This window comes from Lissotriton helveticus, chromosome 6 (genome assembly GCF_964261635.1).
Source record: "Lissotriton helveticus chromosome 6, aLisHel1.1, whole genome shotgun sequence".
NCBI classification, from domain to species: domain Eukaryota; kingdom Metazoa; phylum Chordata; class Amphibia; order Caudata; family Salamandridae; genus Lissotriton; species Lissotriton helveticus.
Genome location: NC_136067.1, coordinates 459,962,410 through 459,980,966, shown reverse-complemented (window position 1 = coordinate 459,980,966; position 18,557 = coordinate 459,962,410). Strand labels below are relative to the sequence as shown.

Genomic DNA, 18,557 nt, shown 5'->3' with positions numbered 1-18,557 from the left:
GAGTGGTCGCAACAGACCTCCGAGAAACACTGGCTCCATATGGACCGATGCGTTGCCGGTAGGTCAATCTGGGACCTGGCCTGGAAACCGAAGAAGGACCGCCCCCTCAATGCATATATCAGCACTCCCACCAGCACGGTGTTGAAGGTGTGGGACTCACTGGCGGGAGATGACCGTTGGACCACGTTCCCTTCGCCGTTTACGCCCTTGCATTACAACCCAGCTTTCCCGCCGGCGCTACATGAAGGGCCGTTTGCGGTGTGGAGGGAGGGGGGGTGTCGGGCGTTGACCCATTTGTTCCACGGCCTGGACACCCTCACTTTCGCTAACTGTATGAGAGATTATGGGGTCCCCCAGACTGAACAATTCCGGCATGTTCAGCTGCTTTACTGGGCTACGTCGCCTGGAGTGGTGGAGGCGGCTACGAGACCACCGACGCCGTTTGAAGCCTTTATTTTGCGGACGTCTGCCATGAAGGGGGCCATTTCCTTCATTTACCAGCTGTTGCTTCAATCGACGATAGCTCCTCGACCTCGTTATATGGGGCAATGGGAGGAAATGCTGGGGCGAGATGTCTCGGACGCGGAATGGTCGGCGCTGTGGCGTGACTTGACGTCCTTTAACCATTCCTTGCACTTGAGGGAAGCCCACCTCAAAACGGTTATGCAATGGTATATGTGCCCGACTAGGCTTCACCGCATTTTCCCGGGGACCTCGGATAAGTGCTGGAGGGGTTGCGGACTTCTGGGGGACTTCCGCCATATCTGGTGGGACTGCCCGGTGATCCGTCCGTACTGGGAGGAAATCCTCTCCCACATGAAGGACATATTGACTTATCCCATTGATGACTCTATGGCCTGTGTCCTGCTAGGGCTGCGTGACCCTGGCCTCGTCTATCAGACCAGGGCAGATAAAAAGATTTTGTGGCTGTGCCTCGGCGCAGCGAAGCTCACACTGGCTGCGGCCTGGAAGAAGAAGGAGGCCCCGGCGGTCTCATTGTGGCATGCGCGGCTGTGGAGGTTGCTCAGTCTGGAGAGAGTGGCGGACATCTTCCTGGGCCAGTATAAGAATTTCCGATATCAGTGGGGTCCTCTGGTTACGTTTCTTTCTAAGGGGTTGCCCTCGGCCGTATGTCCGGCTTCTTTGAGGTCGATGCACCTCTTTCAAGTGTAATGTGGATATGATTGAGTGTTGAGTGAATGGCGTCACCACCGGGGGGGAGGGAGGGGGTGGGATGGGGATGTTGGTTGTTTTGGTTTTTTGGGCTGTGGAGGATCCACGAATTGATTATCTGCACCGCTTGTATGGAACTTGGAGGTCTGGGGTCCGGCACATTGCGGCACTGGTCGTCTTAGCTGGACCGACCTAATGATAAGCTGGTAGAACACTGTGTACAGTGGTCATAATTGATATGTTGTCTCGAGCCTGGACTGGATATGCGTATGATATGGTTTGGGTCACTGCTGATGTGCGTACAAGGATTTTACCTTGATTTTGGGTACTGTGCGGTTCCCCCGCAGCCCTTTGTTTATTTTCCTATGCAACTCAAAATAAAATAAAAATTTTACAAAAAAAAAAGAAACCTAGAAATTCCCTGAAACAAACAAAAGGGCCAATATGTTATAGTTCGGTGAACATTTCAATGACAATGCAATCTTTTAAACTAAAAAAACACTGAAATTCCCAGTTATCTCAAAATACTATTGCTCATGCCCTAAAGTAACTAAGCAACTATAGCCTGCGCCCTTGTCATGCATTGTCAATTACCCCACATATTACATCACTCGTGACAACTTCTATGACATAATTGATAATATCACTGCAACATTTGAAATTAAATTATTAATGGGAATGCTGTGCATGGATGGGGGTGCAAGTTATGATTACCTTAGGGCACAAATTATAGTTACTACACCGTAAAGGCCCAAGCGATGTAATATCTTCAATGTAATGATGTCTGAGGTAAAATACTGACAAGTAATGACTTACAACAACTGCAATACCTATCAGAGGCCACAAAGGAGAGAGATTCTCTCCGAACCACAGCTTAGTTAAAATTCAGCTGCAACTCTACCGGGATTTTGAATCACAACTTTCTGTAGACTCAAATTAATTGTTTACTCTAATATAATTGCATAACATAGGAATGGGCAAAATGGATATGAACTCCACATAAATGTGTGGGATATACCTGGTTGTGAACATTGTGCTTTACGTGTACCGATCATTCTACAAGCATAAGTGAAAAGTGGAAATGAGCATTCAAAGGACAAATAGTTGGCCCTCTTAAATCAAGATATTGTCACATTCTAAATGGGAATGTATAGTACGTTTTCTTATACCAGTAGAAGGTACGTTCTTTATTAAGCAGAGCTCACATGCCATGAGGTTAACACAGCTTTCATGAAATATCAGCATTTGAAAACAACTGAATTCCATGAAATGCTCAAACTTATATACAAGTAAAAATTGTGTGTTATGCCCTTAAATGTGAAAGAAAAAAAGGAAAGGTATATGCATTTACACATAACTTTTTACAAAACACTATAAACCCAATACTACAGATGGTAAAGTAGGGGTCAATGTCAGGCAAGGAAAATTAGGCTTAGACCCTCTGATGGGTAAAATCCGTACACTCACTTTTTTGTTTTATTATCATGAATATTTACACCCTGTATAAAACGGGAAATTAGCTGGAGAATCTGGATGAAATACTTTTGCGGCAGTATTTCTTGCGGAGGAAAACTTCACTCTTTGTTGAACATTTTTATAAGTAAAGGAATGAGAAGCAAGTTGCTCTGCCGGGACTTGTAAGCATGCCTCTTAGTAAAATACTATCATGTTGTAGTTTACTACCATTTCCATGAGTGCTATGTTTCGTGCAAAATTGCCACATGGCGCAGTCTATCACCCCATTGCTTCATTTATGGATTGTTACATGGAAAAAGTGTGTGCTATAATCTTAGCAATGTGAATTACACCATATATTGAAACATATGGTTACAACTGCTACTACGAAGCGCTATAATTTGGAATGCAACTCTCGTTTGACTTAATAGAAAACAGATTGAAGAAAGAAGGAATACCTGTCGAGTGGTCACTTGGTAGCTCGAGAGATTTAATGCTGTCCAGCAAATAAACACTCTGTTTTATCGGTCCGATAAAATTTGTCTTAAGCTTTTTCCACAATTGCGATATTCCTTTTCTAAACTCCTGCTTGAGCTATTTCTTAAAACAATGGTGGGAAATAATGTGCTTTTCCTGTGACGTTAATGTTAAACCCAGCGCCGCGCACAGTAAAGCACATTACGTAACTTAATGTATGAGGGCTCGTGAGCGGCTCCATTGTTTCCTTGGTTACTAGCTTTATCGGAGGCATGGCTGCTGGATAAGCGCTCAGAAGAGTGCGAGACGTTTGGGCTGGGTTTTTCAATATCTGTACCAATTAAAGAACATTACAATTAATGCTAGGGCGTGTTTGCGTTCCAGCAGTGCCTCAAACTGTACAATAAAACGAGATGCGGTGAGCAGGATGTAACATGCGCGTGCAGCAGGCCTGGGGATTTAAGCTGTCAGGGAGGTAGGGGGAGGGGAGGAGATCTGCCCATGGATGTGAGCTGACAGCCACAACATGGCAGAGACGCACTTTGAGTGATAGTATACAGGGCAGCATGCCAGATCGGCTAGCGTGCAGTAATGGAGGGATAAGGGGGGTACAGTGCCAGCCACCCTTAGCACGTACCAGGTAAGTAACGAGTTTAAGAATGCTCCCTATACACGCAAGCACATCCTATCAACAGTACGAACACTCAGTTATATTACAGGAATGCGCAATAGGCGCAACCCACGGGAATCACCGTGTGATGCATCTCTTGGAAGCAAGCAGAGAAACGTAATCTGGTTTCAAGAATTGTGTTTCTCTGCCCATCCTACGTGCTCCTCGATATTTTAATCAGAAGGCGCAGACTGCTGACCAGCTAGGGTGGTCAACAGTGTTGCATTGTCTGGTAAATAATAAGGCTTTCATTTCAGTAGCACACGTGTGTCCGCAGCGCGTTCCCACCCGTGGCACGCCTCACCTTTCCCATACGCCAGCCTGCTGTGGCCAGGCGGCCTCTTCTGCCCTGTACCAGGCCGCCCTGTCTATGGACACGTACAGTACCTTGCGTAGCCAAGCTCCACGTCCACAGCCGGGCCAGGTTTCCTCCAGGGGATGGAGATTCCACTGGCTGTGCGCGCCTTGAACTTGACAGGCCACCGGGGCTGCTGCTACTCGGCTCCCGGGCTCCTACTAGCTGTGGCTGAGAAGGGGCGGGCAGCGCAGGGCTCCTCCCTCCCCTCCTCCTGCTCGGGCTGCCCAGACAGGAGAAGGCAGGGTGCCCCGAGCCAACACATACTGATCTGTGCAGCGGTTGACTCGCAGTGGATTCAGCCACCCTGCCGTACATGATTGAACTGTCAAAGACAGTGAACTGTATACAGTAGCCACCCCAGCAACTACCTCGCTAAACGCCAGATTAATTTATGAAAAAGAAATGCCCCCTTTCATAATTTACACACGATTACGTTCATGCATACAAAAGGCGTATCTTTGCTTCAACTGATCCTGGTACAGTCGATTCCAGTTTTGTGTTTGTGTACTTGTTAACAACAGTGTCTGTTCTTTTGTTTGGGTTTGAATGCAGAGCTGCACCTTTTTTTCATCATTGCAAAGAAAGGGACCGCCAACCGCCCTACACCCTTGATCGTCATTGGACGCTCTACACCTAACCGAGCTGTTTCCCTGCCTGTGGCATAGGGTAAAGGCAATGGAACATTTTGGCTGGAAATGAATCAACAACGGCACTGATCGTATCCCACTTACCTCACTCTAACCTTTGCTGCCTCGCATTTCACACTATGCGCAGCAACAATGTGCACTTCTTTGCTGCATTTCGGACGGGATATGCTCTGAGACTGATCAGTATATAGCAAGCTATGCCAACGCATGCCTCCGTTGTCTCTTCCATATAGTACAGTCTTTTTGCCTTTGTCGTTTCCCGTTTCCTGCAACAATACCTGTTGCAGCTGCAGTAGGCGCAGTAACAACAACTGACCAAAGGGGTCTCGCTCACTTAATGGATTGAATAGAATAGTCAACGAGTGGCACAGACCAGATCTGCATATTTTGGACACAGTATTAGTCACTGTACATCATAGAATGTAATCCCGGTGGGCATGAGAAATGTACAGTAACTCCACAGGCAATTTACTTCGAAAATTGTCCTAAAAAAGAAAAAACACTCCTGACTTGCAGACTCACACGATTTCTTGGCACAGCTCGATACACGAAATGTATAATAGGTAGGGGCGTAATTAGGAATAGTGCAGCAGGTGCTGTTGCACAGGGACCCAGGGTGTGAGTCAGAGGAGCAACTAGTCAAATTTCGGGGGGGCTAATAAACATTGGGGGGAGGGGGTAATTCTTCCAGCAATCGGCAGAGTGAAGATGCAGGGTCTCTAAAAAGGGGTTAAAGAACTACAAAGCCTCGTTAACACATAAATGATCTGTACTCGGGTTCAGCTGCAGTAAGACGGACGCCAGACCACAACAGCTCAAAAACTGTCTGTGTGTAGCCCGGGAAGCTGTCTCAGGCTGACACACACGATGGGAAGTGGGGGGGTTGACTGAATCCCGATGGGCGTTGCGCGCCTGGTGTGTCGCACTACTCCAAATATGGTAGCATGTTAATATTAACCTGGTGGAATAGGGACCCATTTTTCCCACTTGCGTTACAGCCCACGGAACCCCTGCTACTCCACTGGGCATCATTAAGAATAACAAAGGCCGGGGTGTGGCCAAGATCCGGAGCGTAATGGCCACCTAATCCTCTAGCTCCGTGAAACCTGTCCTCCCCACGTTAATCCGACAACCAAATCCAGTTCCTTGCAGTAGGGGAACGCACTGGAAAGCAACGGGACGTCCTCTACCGACTCCCGCTGCCGAAGACTGCCTGTGCACGAAGTTCCAGATCTCACAGGTGATGGGCCTGTTCGAACGCTGAAGCCAGGGGCTCAATTTTGGTGGCGGCCGCTGGGTAGACCGGCAAGTTTGGCCTGTGTCACCCGTGCACTCTGCACGCATTCGCGGCATATCGGGCACAACGCAGAGGCCAGCAGGGTCCCCCGAAGTGGCACCGTCCCAACCCAGACACTATAGACAACACCCGAGGCCTAGAGGGAGCAGCGCATAGCGGCAGGAACAAGTGCCGGTGCGCGAGAGGCCAGACAGGCTGCGGCCCAGCTTCAATGGGCTTAGAATATCGAAGGTGAGGTGAGGTGGAGGTGGGCTCCCAGAGTGGTGACTGGACCCTCCACCCACTCCCCGTTACCTGCAATATACAGAAAGGGCCCACAGACTCCACGGGTGCTTGGCCGGGGGTGGGGGACAGGCCACCCCCCGTCTTCCCTGGGGCACAGTGGCGAGGCAGTAGGCAGCGGGAGCGTGAGCTGCGAACAGCGCTGGGCATCTACGATCCATTCAGGTGGGGCTTGGAGCCTCCCGGGCAGCAGTCTTTCACCTCTCCTGCATCTGTACGCCACTCTGGCACTCGTGTGGTGGTGGGTCGTCTAAACACTGCAGCGGGTGCGACTAGCTTCTCCCCCAACCATTACTGTCTGCCGCCAAAGAAGACTAGCCACTCCAGGGACATGTGGGGTATTGTCGTTTTTTATGTTCTGCCTTGCCTGCAGTCCACCTGGTGGGAGATAAAAGGAGACCAGCTCTTGCCACCGCACCGTGTAGACTTACGACAGGCACCATGGACAGAAACTTACAAAATTGTGAGTCCCTCATGAGGCCTCCAGACAACAATGGAGAAAGGCAAATCCACAGGTGCGAGGGAGCCGAAAACGATGCTGTCCAACAGATTAGATTGATACACCCTCCCCAAAGACGTGCTCCAAGGCCGACAATCTGGGGGCAGTACCACCAATGAGCAAGGAGGGGAATACCAAGAGTTATCATTGAAAGACATTATGAATGCAATAACTAGTGTTAAAACCTCATTGGAACATAAGATGGATACCATCGCTATTCAGGTCAACCTGATCTGAGTCGACCTCACCAAACTTAATGAGAAGGTCAAACAGATAGAACTTACCACGTCTAGTCTTGTGGGAGACGTCGGCCAGCTTCTAGGGGAAATCCGCGACCTACAATCATTCCGCAAAACTACCGAGCTCAAACTGGATGACTATGAAGGGCGCCAGCATCAAAATAATCTGCGCATTTTAGGAGTAACAGAAAATGTCGAGGGGCAGGCTCCGGACCTCTCTGTGGAAGACCTTATCCTACAACATTTACAGCCCAAAGGCCTCAGTAAGTTCTTTGTCATTGAAAGGGCACACAGGGTCCACAGAGGTTGTCCCAAGCCGGGAGCCCCCCATGCCCAATACTGGCGAGAGTACTACATTTTCGGGACAGAGACATAATCCTCCAGAATGCTAGAATGGGAACTGCCCTCCGTTATGAGAACGCAGACGTCTCCTTCTTCCCAGACTTCACACAACGGGTGCAGAGACAGAGAAGGTCATTCACCATGGTGAAACATAAACTCAGAGAGAAGGGACTGAAATACTCCATGCTATTCCCGGCGCGCCTTCGAGTGGAGGCGGAAGGAAAAACCTGGTTCTTCGAACAACCGGAGGAAGCGGCTGACTGGCTCGAACACCGTAAGGGTTGCGCCCCACAAGATCGCAATGCGGAGGGTGAAGCTGCCTCTCAGGCCCATGGCTGATGGGGCTGAAATGGACACAATGACTTCCCAGCACGGTACAATTCATAGACAGGCCGAGACAGGTAATGGGCCATGTAACGGCCGGACCTCCGGGGGGGGGGCTTCCGACACCCAGAACTGCGGTGCGTGACTCACCTGGGGAACTTTATGGTTATTATTTTCGAGGGAGGGAACAGGACAATGGGATGTCACGTCCTTACATTTTCTGCTTTTAGTTCTACTATAGGGCAACAGGCACTCTGCAAGTTTTACATGGGCAGGTCCACGCCCAGAGTGCAGGGCAGCAGGGTGGGGGGTAGTTGGGTTGGGGGTTTGTGTTAGTTGTCATTATGGTTTTTGCAACAGTATTTTATTTTGTCTTTTCTACAGAGGATACTGCAACTTGCAAATTAAACAATGAGTGCAATGGGGGACAAAAATGTTAAAATGTTGAGTTGGAATGTAAACGGTCTCGGGGACAAGATCAAACGTAGCGTAGTTCTCCAATATTTTAAACGGCAGGCCCCGGATATTGTCATGCTTCAAGAGACGCACCTCGTCGGGAATCTTTGTAAATCGATGCACAGAAGGGGGTACAAAATGGTCCCCCATGCAGGATTCACCTCCGGCTCCCGGGGTGTGGGTATCATGGTGAAGAACACACTCCCCCTGGCCGTGAGCTCCGTTTGGACAGATGAGTGGGGCAGATATGTTGGTGTTTCAGGCACATGGGAGGGCCGTCCTATCACATTCATGTCCCTATATGTACCTCCAGGCTTGCAGGGATCCACCTTTGTAGATCTGGGCTCGGTCCTACACACCATTCTGGATGGTCTCCTGGTCCTTGGGGGCGACTTTAATGCAGTGGTCTTGGGCACACTGGACCGATATTCCCCACGGGAGGTGGGACCCTCTTCCCGCTGGCTGCCTGATTTTCTTAACGCTACGGGACTGTTAGATGGGTGGAGAACATACCACCCGGACCAGATACAACACACCTTCCACTCCGGGGCGCATCATAGCCTTTACCCTCTAGATTATTGTTTGGTCCCCGCAGCACAAGTCACATACATACACAATATCAGGCACTTAGCCAGGGGCATCTCCGACCACTTACCAGTGTACACATAGTTCTTAACCAGGTTACGGTGGGTAGACTAGCTCCAATCAATCCCTGGTACCTTCGTGATCCAAAACTCCGTAAAAACCTCCTTAAGGCCATGGACGATTACTTCTCCGAAAATGTGGGGTCCATGTCCTTATCCCATTCCTTATGGGAGGCATTCAAGGCCGTAATTCGGGGTCAGGCCCTGTTATTGATCACTGGTATGAAGAAAGATAAACAAAAAGAAGTCCTAGACATAGAGGCCGAAATCTATAGGTTAGTGGGAGACCTGGAATCTGGAGTGACACTGGAAAAGCTCCATTTACTGAGCCTGAAACAACAAGATTATAAGGCCCTAGTCACAGATAAGGTCAAAATTCTGGTCAGGGAGCGCCAGGGTAGAATTTACGACCTGGGTGACAAAGCAGGGAAACTCATAGCATGGCTGGACAAAAAAGACCGGGTGAGCAGACTAGGCCCAGAACTCAAAGTACATGGGGACACCTCTCTCGCTGAGCCTCAAGAAATAGTAGACAGGTTTGCCAGCAATTTCCAGAATGTATACACAACAGTAACCTCATACACCAAAGAGGACTCCCATGACCTACTTCAAGACATTAGGCTCCCTTGTCTCTGCTCAGAGGACCGTAACTTTATGGACAGTGACTTGACAATGGATGAAATAGCACAAGCAATTCACACATTGAAACCGGGTAAGGCTCTTGGTCCAAATGGCATCCCCATCGAGAAATATAAACTACGACCCGATAAACTTGCACCATACCTAAAATCTATGTTTGAGGAATCCAGGGAGCGTGGGACATTGCCCAAGGAACAGAGAATAGTCACCATAGTCACCATACATAAAGAAGGAAAACCCAAGACTGATTGTGCCTCAAACAGGCCAATTTCCCTCCTAAACGCCGAACCTAAAATCCTGGCAAAGCTCTTAGCCAATCGCCTGATTAAAATAATAAGTAGCTTAGTGCACCCAGATCAATCTGGCTTTATGCCCCACAGAAACACGGTCTTGAACCTGCGTAGAATCCATGGGGTGTTGGGCAGAGCACCTACCATTCAAGAGCCAGCTGTGATCGTGTCCCTGAACGCTACCATGGCATTCAACACCGTTGAATGCCCCTACCTCTGGGAAGTTTTGGCAACGATGGCGTTTGGCCCGAAGTACATCCAATGGGTGTGTCTCTTGTACAATTAGCCACTGGCTCAGGTGGTGGTCAATAATAAACTGTCAACCACGTTCCTACTCAGTCGTGGAACCCATCAGGGATGCCAGTCTCACCTCTTCATTTTTGCCCTAGCCCTAGAACCACTAGCAGCTTGGATCCGACAAGATCCCATGATTCGAGGCCTGAGATGGTCCCCTGACTGGGAAGATCGCATCTCACTCTACGCCGACAACATCTTGCTCTACTTGGCCTCCCCTACGAAATCCCTGATAGTGGTATTAGATATTTTGGCAGTATTCAGCAGATTTTCTGGATTCACTGTCAATTTGGGTAAGTCCCATCCCCCCAAGAGACTGCCCAATTCAGATTAACACTGTCTGTATTAAGTATTTAGGGATTTTTATCTCTCTTGATCCCTCAATCCGTTACGCCCAAAATCTTCTTCCACCCCTGCCTAAACTCAAAAAAGACAATATCAGCTGGAAATCGCTTCCCCTCTCCCTCCTGGGCAGAGCTGCTAGGTTTAAAATGATGTCTTTGCCTAGATTCCTCTACACCCTGCAGAACACCCTGGACCCTGTACCAGCGCATTATTTCAAGGAGGTGGAGGGCCTCCAGAGAGACCTGCTATGGGACGGAAGACCTTGCATCGCCCTGAATAAGTTGACCTTGAACTGGTACAACGGTGGCATCAGCCTCCCCGACATTAAAAAAATACTACTGAGCAGCGCATCTTACGGCCATCAATCATGGCACATATGGTCGAGGTGACGCTCCTGGCTATGCCATGGATAGATTACTTCTTCCCGGAGGCAACTACAGCAGGGCATTATATTCGCGACCTAAACAATACACACTGACAGGCCCCACCAAACACACCATTCAAATTTGGCAAGACACTACTAACGCTCTTGGATGGATTGACCATTGACAGCTTTGACAGGATTGACACTAGGAACCCCACTTTGGGATTCTGAAAAACTAGGCAACCTATGGAGGTCAAAAGGGTTCAGAAGGTGGGACCTCATTGGAATTTCACATGTTAAAGACATTTGGGGAGGGGTCAAGTCCTTCACCACACTACAAATAAAATATGAGCTGGCGGACACTGAATATTTCCGATACGCACAGGTCCTACACTCACTTCAATCACTTCTACCTAAGGGGACAGCTCCTCCTGAAGCATCGCCTTTGGAGGACAGGATTTTGGATGTCCATTTACCAGACAAAACAATTTCCTTAATATACAAGTGTGGTTCTGAAAATTCTGAACTCGTGAATAAAACTTCGTCGTAGCATGACGATTTTTATATCAAAAGACCGAAAATGGCTAGTACACTATGTACAAGCATTTTCGTCATATTCGAGTGACGATTTCACCTCGAAATCGTCATTTTCGTCTTGAACCCTTGTCTTCCATTTTGTGTACGGCAGCCATTTTGTGGGTTGCCCTGACATAGGCTTATAATACAGCTAAATTCGATTCCAAAGGACACGTACACCTTAATTGACTTTTCTCTGACCTGGGCAGGTTGAAACCATTGCCCCAGGCCGAACCTGTTTGGTCAGTTCCTCTCCCAGTGGCCGAATGAGATAGCATCAAGGCACAACAGGCCATAAACCCATTTCATTGCACACACCCTGCCGAATCTTGCTCACACCTGTCCCTGCTCTTTTCTCTCTCACTTGCTTTATGATGGGGAGGTGCCCATTTTTATTGGGGGTCCATCGATATCTGATGAAATGTTGGGCCTTGCCGGATGATTTGTTGTGGGCTGGACGAACTGAAATATGGACATGTCATCATGACTCTGCTTTTCCTTTGTAACGAAAAAATGTGAATAGTATACTGTAAACCCAAGAATGTTTGCCTGAAGCTTAATATTTTGTATAAAAGGAGAAGCCTGGCTTTGTAAATTTGAGCAGTCTCCTGAGAATATACATCCCGTGTGTTGTACTTCTAGGACGCTTGTTACCTTGGTTGCAGCCAATAAAATCGATCCTTGACTTCACCTAGAAGACTCTGAGTTTCTGTGGTCTGAATCAGGAAAGAATCCGAGGTCTTTGGGTATACCCTGGCACTGCTGGGTTACCGGTTTGGTACCGGATCTGAAAAACCCAGTACCTCAGTTGGCGCCCAACGTTTAGGGCGATACCAGCGGTACCAGTCCAGCCAGAGGTTCGTGAGGAGCTTCGTGTGAAAATTCTGGAGGACGGCCAACCACTTCATCGACCCCTGCATGTCGACGTGGTCCGAAGGTCTTTGCTGCGAGGTTCCCCGCTTCCCAACGGCTACGAAGGACTGCTGCCCTGGCTATCGCCCTGATTTGGACCCTTGAAGTTTGGTAGAGCGAAACGATAAGACGAGTCTTCTGGTGACGATATTTCAGTTAAGTATAAGTGGAGCGTCTCCCAGTCCTTAGTTGGTTTTAATTTGGAACTTGCAAGTGCCAAAGCCGAAGGACTCGTGTATTCACGAGAAATATCGTAATCGATAATCCTTTGAAGTTTGGAGCTAGACTAGAGAGCGAAGATGCCTGGTCTTAGACTTGGAAATTTGTTTTGTCTTGGTTGTAATAATAGGGATTCCCGATTGGAGGACTCATGTCCGGTTCCTCCGGTTGGAACTCCAACTTACGAGTTATATGTGAAACATGGAGTAGGCCCCATCACATACAATGAAGTGTGGATCAAATACACCAGAAAAGATGGTGTTTTAAAATGGCCCCAATATGGTAGCTTTGATACCGAAATCTTAGATAACCTCGAAGTTAAACTTTTCAAAAAGAAAGCCCGGCCGGCGATGTTTGACTCTTTCCGCCTATGGCGTAAGGAAGCCAAACAGAAGGAAATTAAATTAGCGAAGAAAAATAAGAGAGAAGGGGGAATTTCGATAATGCAAGCTGCTATGCAGTTTAAAGACAATGAAGAAGAACAGATGAGTGAGCAGTTGCACAGGCAACGTAAAATGGTAATAGATAAATGCTATCCAGTTTTGCCACCTCCTCAGCAAGATGCAGCAAAAGGGCTTGAAAAAGATCCCTTAATGTCGCATTTATTAAGTTCGCCACCCCCCTATGCGCAAAATGCCACGGCACCTCCGCAACCTTTAGTTGCGCAACCTGTGATTGCATTGCCTCCTGTTCCTCCACAGCACCCACCAGCTGTTCTTCAGCTGGCTCCTGCTCCTTCGGTGCAGCCTCCTCAAGGCCCACCGATCACATCTGCTTCACCTGTGCTTTCTACGACTTTGCCTAGTGCACCTTCTATTTCTCCTAATGATCCCTCTGCTACTGCTTCTGCCCCTGCCTTATCTCACCCTGTTTTTCCACCCGTTCTTCCGTCAGTTTCTCCTTCCGTTCGAAAGAGAATGGCCAACACTGTTACTAATCTTTTCTCACCTCTTTTCGGGTCGCCTACTACGACCCCTAACATGGAACGAAGACAGTTGCGAAGTCAACTGCCTGACTATCGAGAGAGAGATTTACTGAATCGTTTAGCGCATAAATGGGTTATGGACACTGTAAGGTATGATGTAGAGTCTGTCATGGAAGTCTTCCGTCAATGGGAAGCACCGAAGCAGGGATACGTTTTTGAACAAATGTGTGTTTTTCTCTGTGAGGATTTGGAAGACAATGATCTGGAATACAACCCGCCCAAGTTGTGTCGTGTGCGGTTCGAGTTCGCAGAGGGCATGATCGTAGGTCCCGATGTCGAGAGAGCGGTTGAGACATTGTTGTCATTTCGGAGTTAGGGGGGCACTTCTCAGTCGCTATTTGAGCATGGCACATCTGGTAGGAAAAAGGCGCGACAGTACCCCATGAGAGAGGTTCCCCCACAGTGGAGGGAAGGGGACCTACAAGCTAACCCACCTATTCAGCCTCATTTCCAGCGGGTGTGGGTACATGTCCCATGGAGGCGAGCTGAAGTTTTAGCCCTTAAACAGACATTACCTGATCCCCGTAAAAATCCCGCAGGGTATTACAAAGAGTTGTCACAGACTGTAGGGTCATGTATCATGAATTTAGCCGATATCGATATGTTATTTGGGAATGTTGTTCCACAGCCTTTATGGGGTAAGATTCGTCATACAGATCATGATCAGGAGTTAGGTGACTCATGGGCTAATATTACTGCTGCAGATGCCCGACAAGTTGGTGGTGTTAAGCCTGAGCCTATAGTAGCAGATCTCCCTGGTAGGATTATTAATTACATGAAGACTTTAATGCCTGCCATGCGAATAAATTGGGATAAATTGTCTGCATGTAAGCAGAAGAAAGATGAAACAGTCTCAGATTTCTTCACCAGGTTTGAAGAGACTTTTGTCGACCACAGTGGTCAAGATATGAGCACAGAAGGTGGTCAGCGTTTGTTCGTCGATAAATTCGTGCACAATCAGCATTCCAGAGTTGTGTAAAAAGTTGAAAGATTCAGAGAGTTCTTGGGCAGTTTCCTCTTCAGCACAGATATTGGCTACTGCACAATATTACGAAAATCGGGACAAAGACGAGAAAGATAGAGCAGAAAAAAGAGTTGAAAACAAAGGTTTTGTTACAGCAAGCATATCCGCCACGTGGTGGTGGTGGCCAGAATAGTGGTGGTCAAAATAATAGTGGTCAGAGTAACTATCAGAATAATTATCAGCAGCCTCAACAGTATCAGAGGACCTCGCAAAGAGTCGAGTATACTCAGCCACGTGTTCCTGTAGGCCCCAACCAGTGTTCGTATTGCAAGGAAGAGGGTCATTTTAAGTATAGCTGCCCTATTTTGTTACAGCGCGCGAATGGTGTTTCAAACACAAGAGGTAGAGGTGTTCAGCAAGCGTCTAGAGGTAGAGGACGTGGAAATTTCCCCCAGAACACACGGTCTCTTCCACCTCAAAATTCTATAAATAGGTTCGGTCAGCAGAATAACGCATCTGGTAGGACAGCTCAGTACTATGCTGATGATTACTATACAGAAGATGAGCATTGGGAAGGTAATGATTGCTAGGACAGCCATAGACAAAGAGAGGGAGTTGTTTCAGTTCCAGTAGATCAGAGTGGACCTTACGTTGAGGTGATTACATCAGGTGTGTCAGAGCCTTTTCTGTTGGATACTGGTGCTACAAAGAGTTCTATTATGCACTCCAAACTCCCTGGCGCACCTTTGTCTGGCGAAATGAATGTATCAGTAGGTTTTTCTGGCGCCCCAGTTAGAAATCCGATTTCTGACCCTTTGTCCCTTTCTGTTGGACCTTGTGAATTCGAAGCACCCCTTATTCTGACAACAGGTTGTGGTGAAAACTTGCTAGGATTAGATTTGCTAAAAAGATTGTATGCGACTTTGTACTGTTCTCCTTCTGGAGTACAACTTACACTGGGTAAAAAAGTGGTTTCTCCAATGTATTTGTCGAGAGACAAACTTCCAACAGAATTGTCATCTCTCCCTAATATTCTTTGGGCTACTGGTCCTAATGATGTAGGTCTTTTGGAAATACCACCATATGTTGTAACATTGAAAGCCAATGTTAGAATGCCACGATTTCCCCAATACAAAATCTCTAGTGAAGGTGAAAAAGCTTTGCTAGCGATCGTTTACGATCTAATTGGAAAAGATGTCATTGAAGAGACAAGAGGCAACATTTGCAATAGCCCTGTTCTGCCTGTTTTTAAGCGAACTGACCCTTCCCAGCCACCTGTTTACAGATTCGTAATTGATCTTAGAGAGGTCAATAAAATAGTTGTACCACAATTTCCAGTTGTCCCCTACATTACTGCCCTATTGACTATGATTCCAGCTTCTGCCACCTGGTTTTCGGTGATTGACTTGAAGAATGCTTTCTTCAGCATCCCGATTGCTGAGGAGAGTAGGGATATTTTTGGTTTCAGTTTAGGAGGTCGCAGCCTCCGCTTTAAACGAGCTCCACAGGGCTACTGTGAAAGTCCATCAATATACAGTCAAGCTTTAAAAACACAGCTTGATACAATTGTTTTACATGAAGGTGCTACCCTTATTCAGTATGTGGATGATTTGCTTGTTGCTACAGATACTGAGGAAATCTGTAAGGAAGCCACATTGTCATTGTTGAGTCATTTGTGTGATTTGCACCACAAAGTGTCTCTCTCAAAATTGCAATATTGTCGACAAGAAGTGACCTACTGAGGTCATCTCTTATCGAAGGAGGGAAGGAAACTGACCCCAGAAAGAATTCAGGCAATAGCGAAATTGAGTGTGCCAAGAACACAGAGAGAAGTGTGTGCTTTCTTGGGCATTACATCATATTGCAGGCAATGGATACCAAATTTTTCGTTATTAGCCAAACCTTTGGTGGCATTAACGTGTAAAGATACACCCAATCCCATTCCTTGGTCTGAAGAGTGTCAGGAAAGTTTTTCTGAATTGCGCACAGCATTATGTTCGGCTCCTGTGTTAGGTACCCCCAACTACAGTAAGCCCTTTACATTGTATGTCCATGAGAAGGAAGGTTGTGCATTGTCAGTGTTGACTCAGTTGTTTGGGGACAAACAGCGTCCATGTGCATATTTTTCGTCGACTTTGGATCCAGTAGCTAGAGCGTTGCCAAGTTGTTTAAGAGCCACAGCGGCAGCAGCTGTTTCTATTCGACAGTCTGCTGGTCTAGTAATGAACAATACGCTAGTCGTGATGGTCCCACATGCAGTAGACACGTTGTTAAATAGAACCAAGACACAGCACTTAACTAGTGCTCGATTGTCAGGTTACGAATTAACATTGTTAGCTAGTCATGTGCACATAAAAAGGTGCAACACTTTAAACCCAGCTATGTTGTTGCCAATTGTAGAGGAATTAGATGCTTCAGAACAGCATGATTGTTTTCTTAGAACAGAAGAAGAAACGAAAGGGAGAATAGATCTTAGGGACACTCCTCTTGCTGAATGTGATGGTACATTATGGGTGGATGGTTCATGCTTCAAGCTTCCGAATGGTGACACGACTGCAGCATATGCTGTCACGACTTTGCATACAATTTTTGAAACTGCACGTATTCCACATAATTCAGCTCAAGCAGCAGAATTGATTGCACTTACAAGAGCATGTGCGTTGTCTAAAGGAATGAAAGTGACTATCTATACCGATAGCCAGTATGCATTCGGTGTGGCTCATAGTTTTGGACGATTGTGGAAAGAACGTGGGTTCCTGACTTCGCATGGAGCTAAGATTCAGCATGGTCAGTTGGTGAATGAGCTTCTTGAATCACTGACCATGCCTCTGCAAGTGGCGCTTGTGAAATGTAGTGCTCACAAGAAGGTGACCGATGATGTTGGTCGTGGAAATGCATTTGCTGACGAAATCGCGAAAGAAACTGCAAGGAATGTAATGAGCCGAATGTATGTTGCAGGCCCTGCAAGATGGGTTGGTGATGTTGGAATGTGTGAGGACACGATAGAGAGTGTGAAGTCTATTCAAGCTGCGGCTACAGAGAAAGAGTTGAGCATGTGGAGAGAAAGTACGGGTAGAATGGATGCAAATGGTTGTTGGATTGAATTGTCAGAGCATCAGAGATGGTTGTTACCCGATGCATATGTGCTTGCAGTGGTTACAATGGCTCATGGAATGGCTCATATCAGTGTGAAAGGGATTTGCAAGTTGTTGGCTCCAGTATGGCAAAATTCAGGAATTCCCAAGTGTGCAGAGAATGTCGTCAAGAATTGCATGGTGTGTCTGAAACACAATCCTGGTAGGGGAACCCCAACTCCAGCTGGTCATTTTGCACCTCCTACGTACCCGTTCGAGGTTTTGCAGCTAGATTTCATTCACATGGAGAGGTGCAACAATTTAAAATACGTACTTGTTGTTGTTTGTGCCTTCTCAAGATGGGTGGAAGCATAGCCCCTAAAAGACAACACTGCCTTATCCACAGCTAAAGCCCTTGTTAAAGAGTTCTTCCCCAGGTTTGGAATGCCTAGCATGGTCTGGAGTGATAATGGGAGTGAATTTGTGGGTCGAGTGATGAAGAGAGTGTGTGAAGGGCTAGGCATTCAACAAAGGTTCCACGCTGCAAATCACCCCCAATCAGCTGGATTAGTAGAATGTTATAATGGCACGCTTAAGTTAAAATTGGCCAAAATTCAAGCGAGCACAGGTCTTAAATGGCCTGATGCTCTACCCTTAGCACTCCTATCAACCAGAATGACTGTGCATTCACGAGTGAAACTTAGTCCCTATGAGATTGTCTTTGGCCGCCCGGCCAACATATGGGGAGTGCCAAGGCCCACTAAGTTCAGCGAACTCGAACACCCTGTTTTGCTTGATTATCTGTAAGAATTGACGGCTAAATTGCGTGTTTTGCATCAACAGGTTCACGACACCCTGCCTCCGGTCTCTGAGACTCCAGGACATCAGATCGACCCTGGATCCTGGGTGCTGGTCAAGAACTTCCAGCGAAACAAAAACGACCAGCCCAGGTGGACCGGACCGCACCTCGTCCTTCTTTCCACGAGATCAGCTGTTCGAGTGGAGGGGAAGGCAAACTGGATCCACGGGATC

General features: G+C 47.4%; 1 protein-coding gene across 1 annotated transcript in view; it reads right to left on the bottom strand.

Moving 5' to 3' along the window:
• Positions 1–4,299, bottom strand: part of KBTBD11 (kelch repeat and BTB domain containing 11) — a 113,906-nt gene extending 109,607 nt beyond the window's left edge. The window contains exon 1 of the mRNA XM_078647921.1: positions 4,163–4,299. The gene's annotated coding sequence lies outside the window, so the exon portion shown is untranslated. The remainder of the gene's footprint in view (positions 1–4,162) is intronic.
• Positions 4,300–18,557: the final 14,258 nt, after the last annotated feature.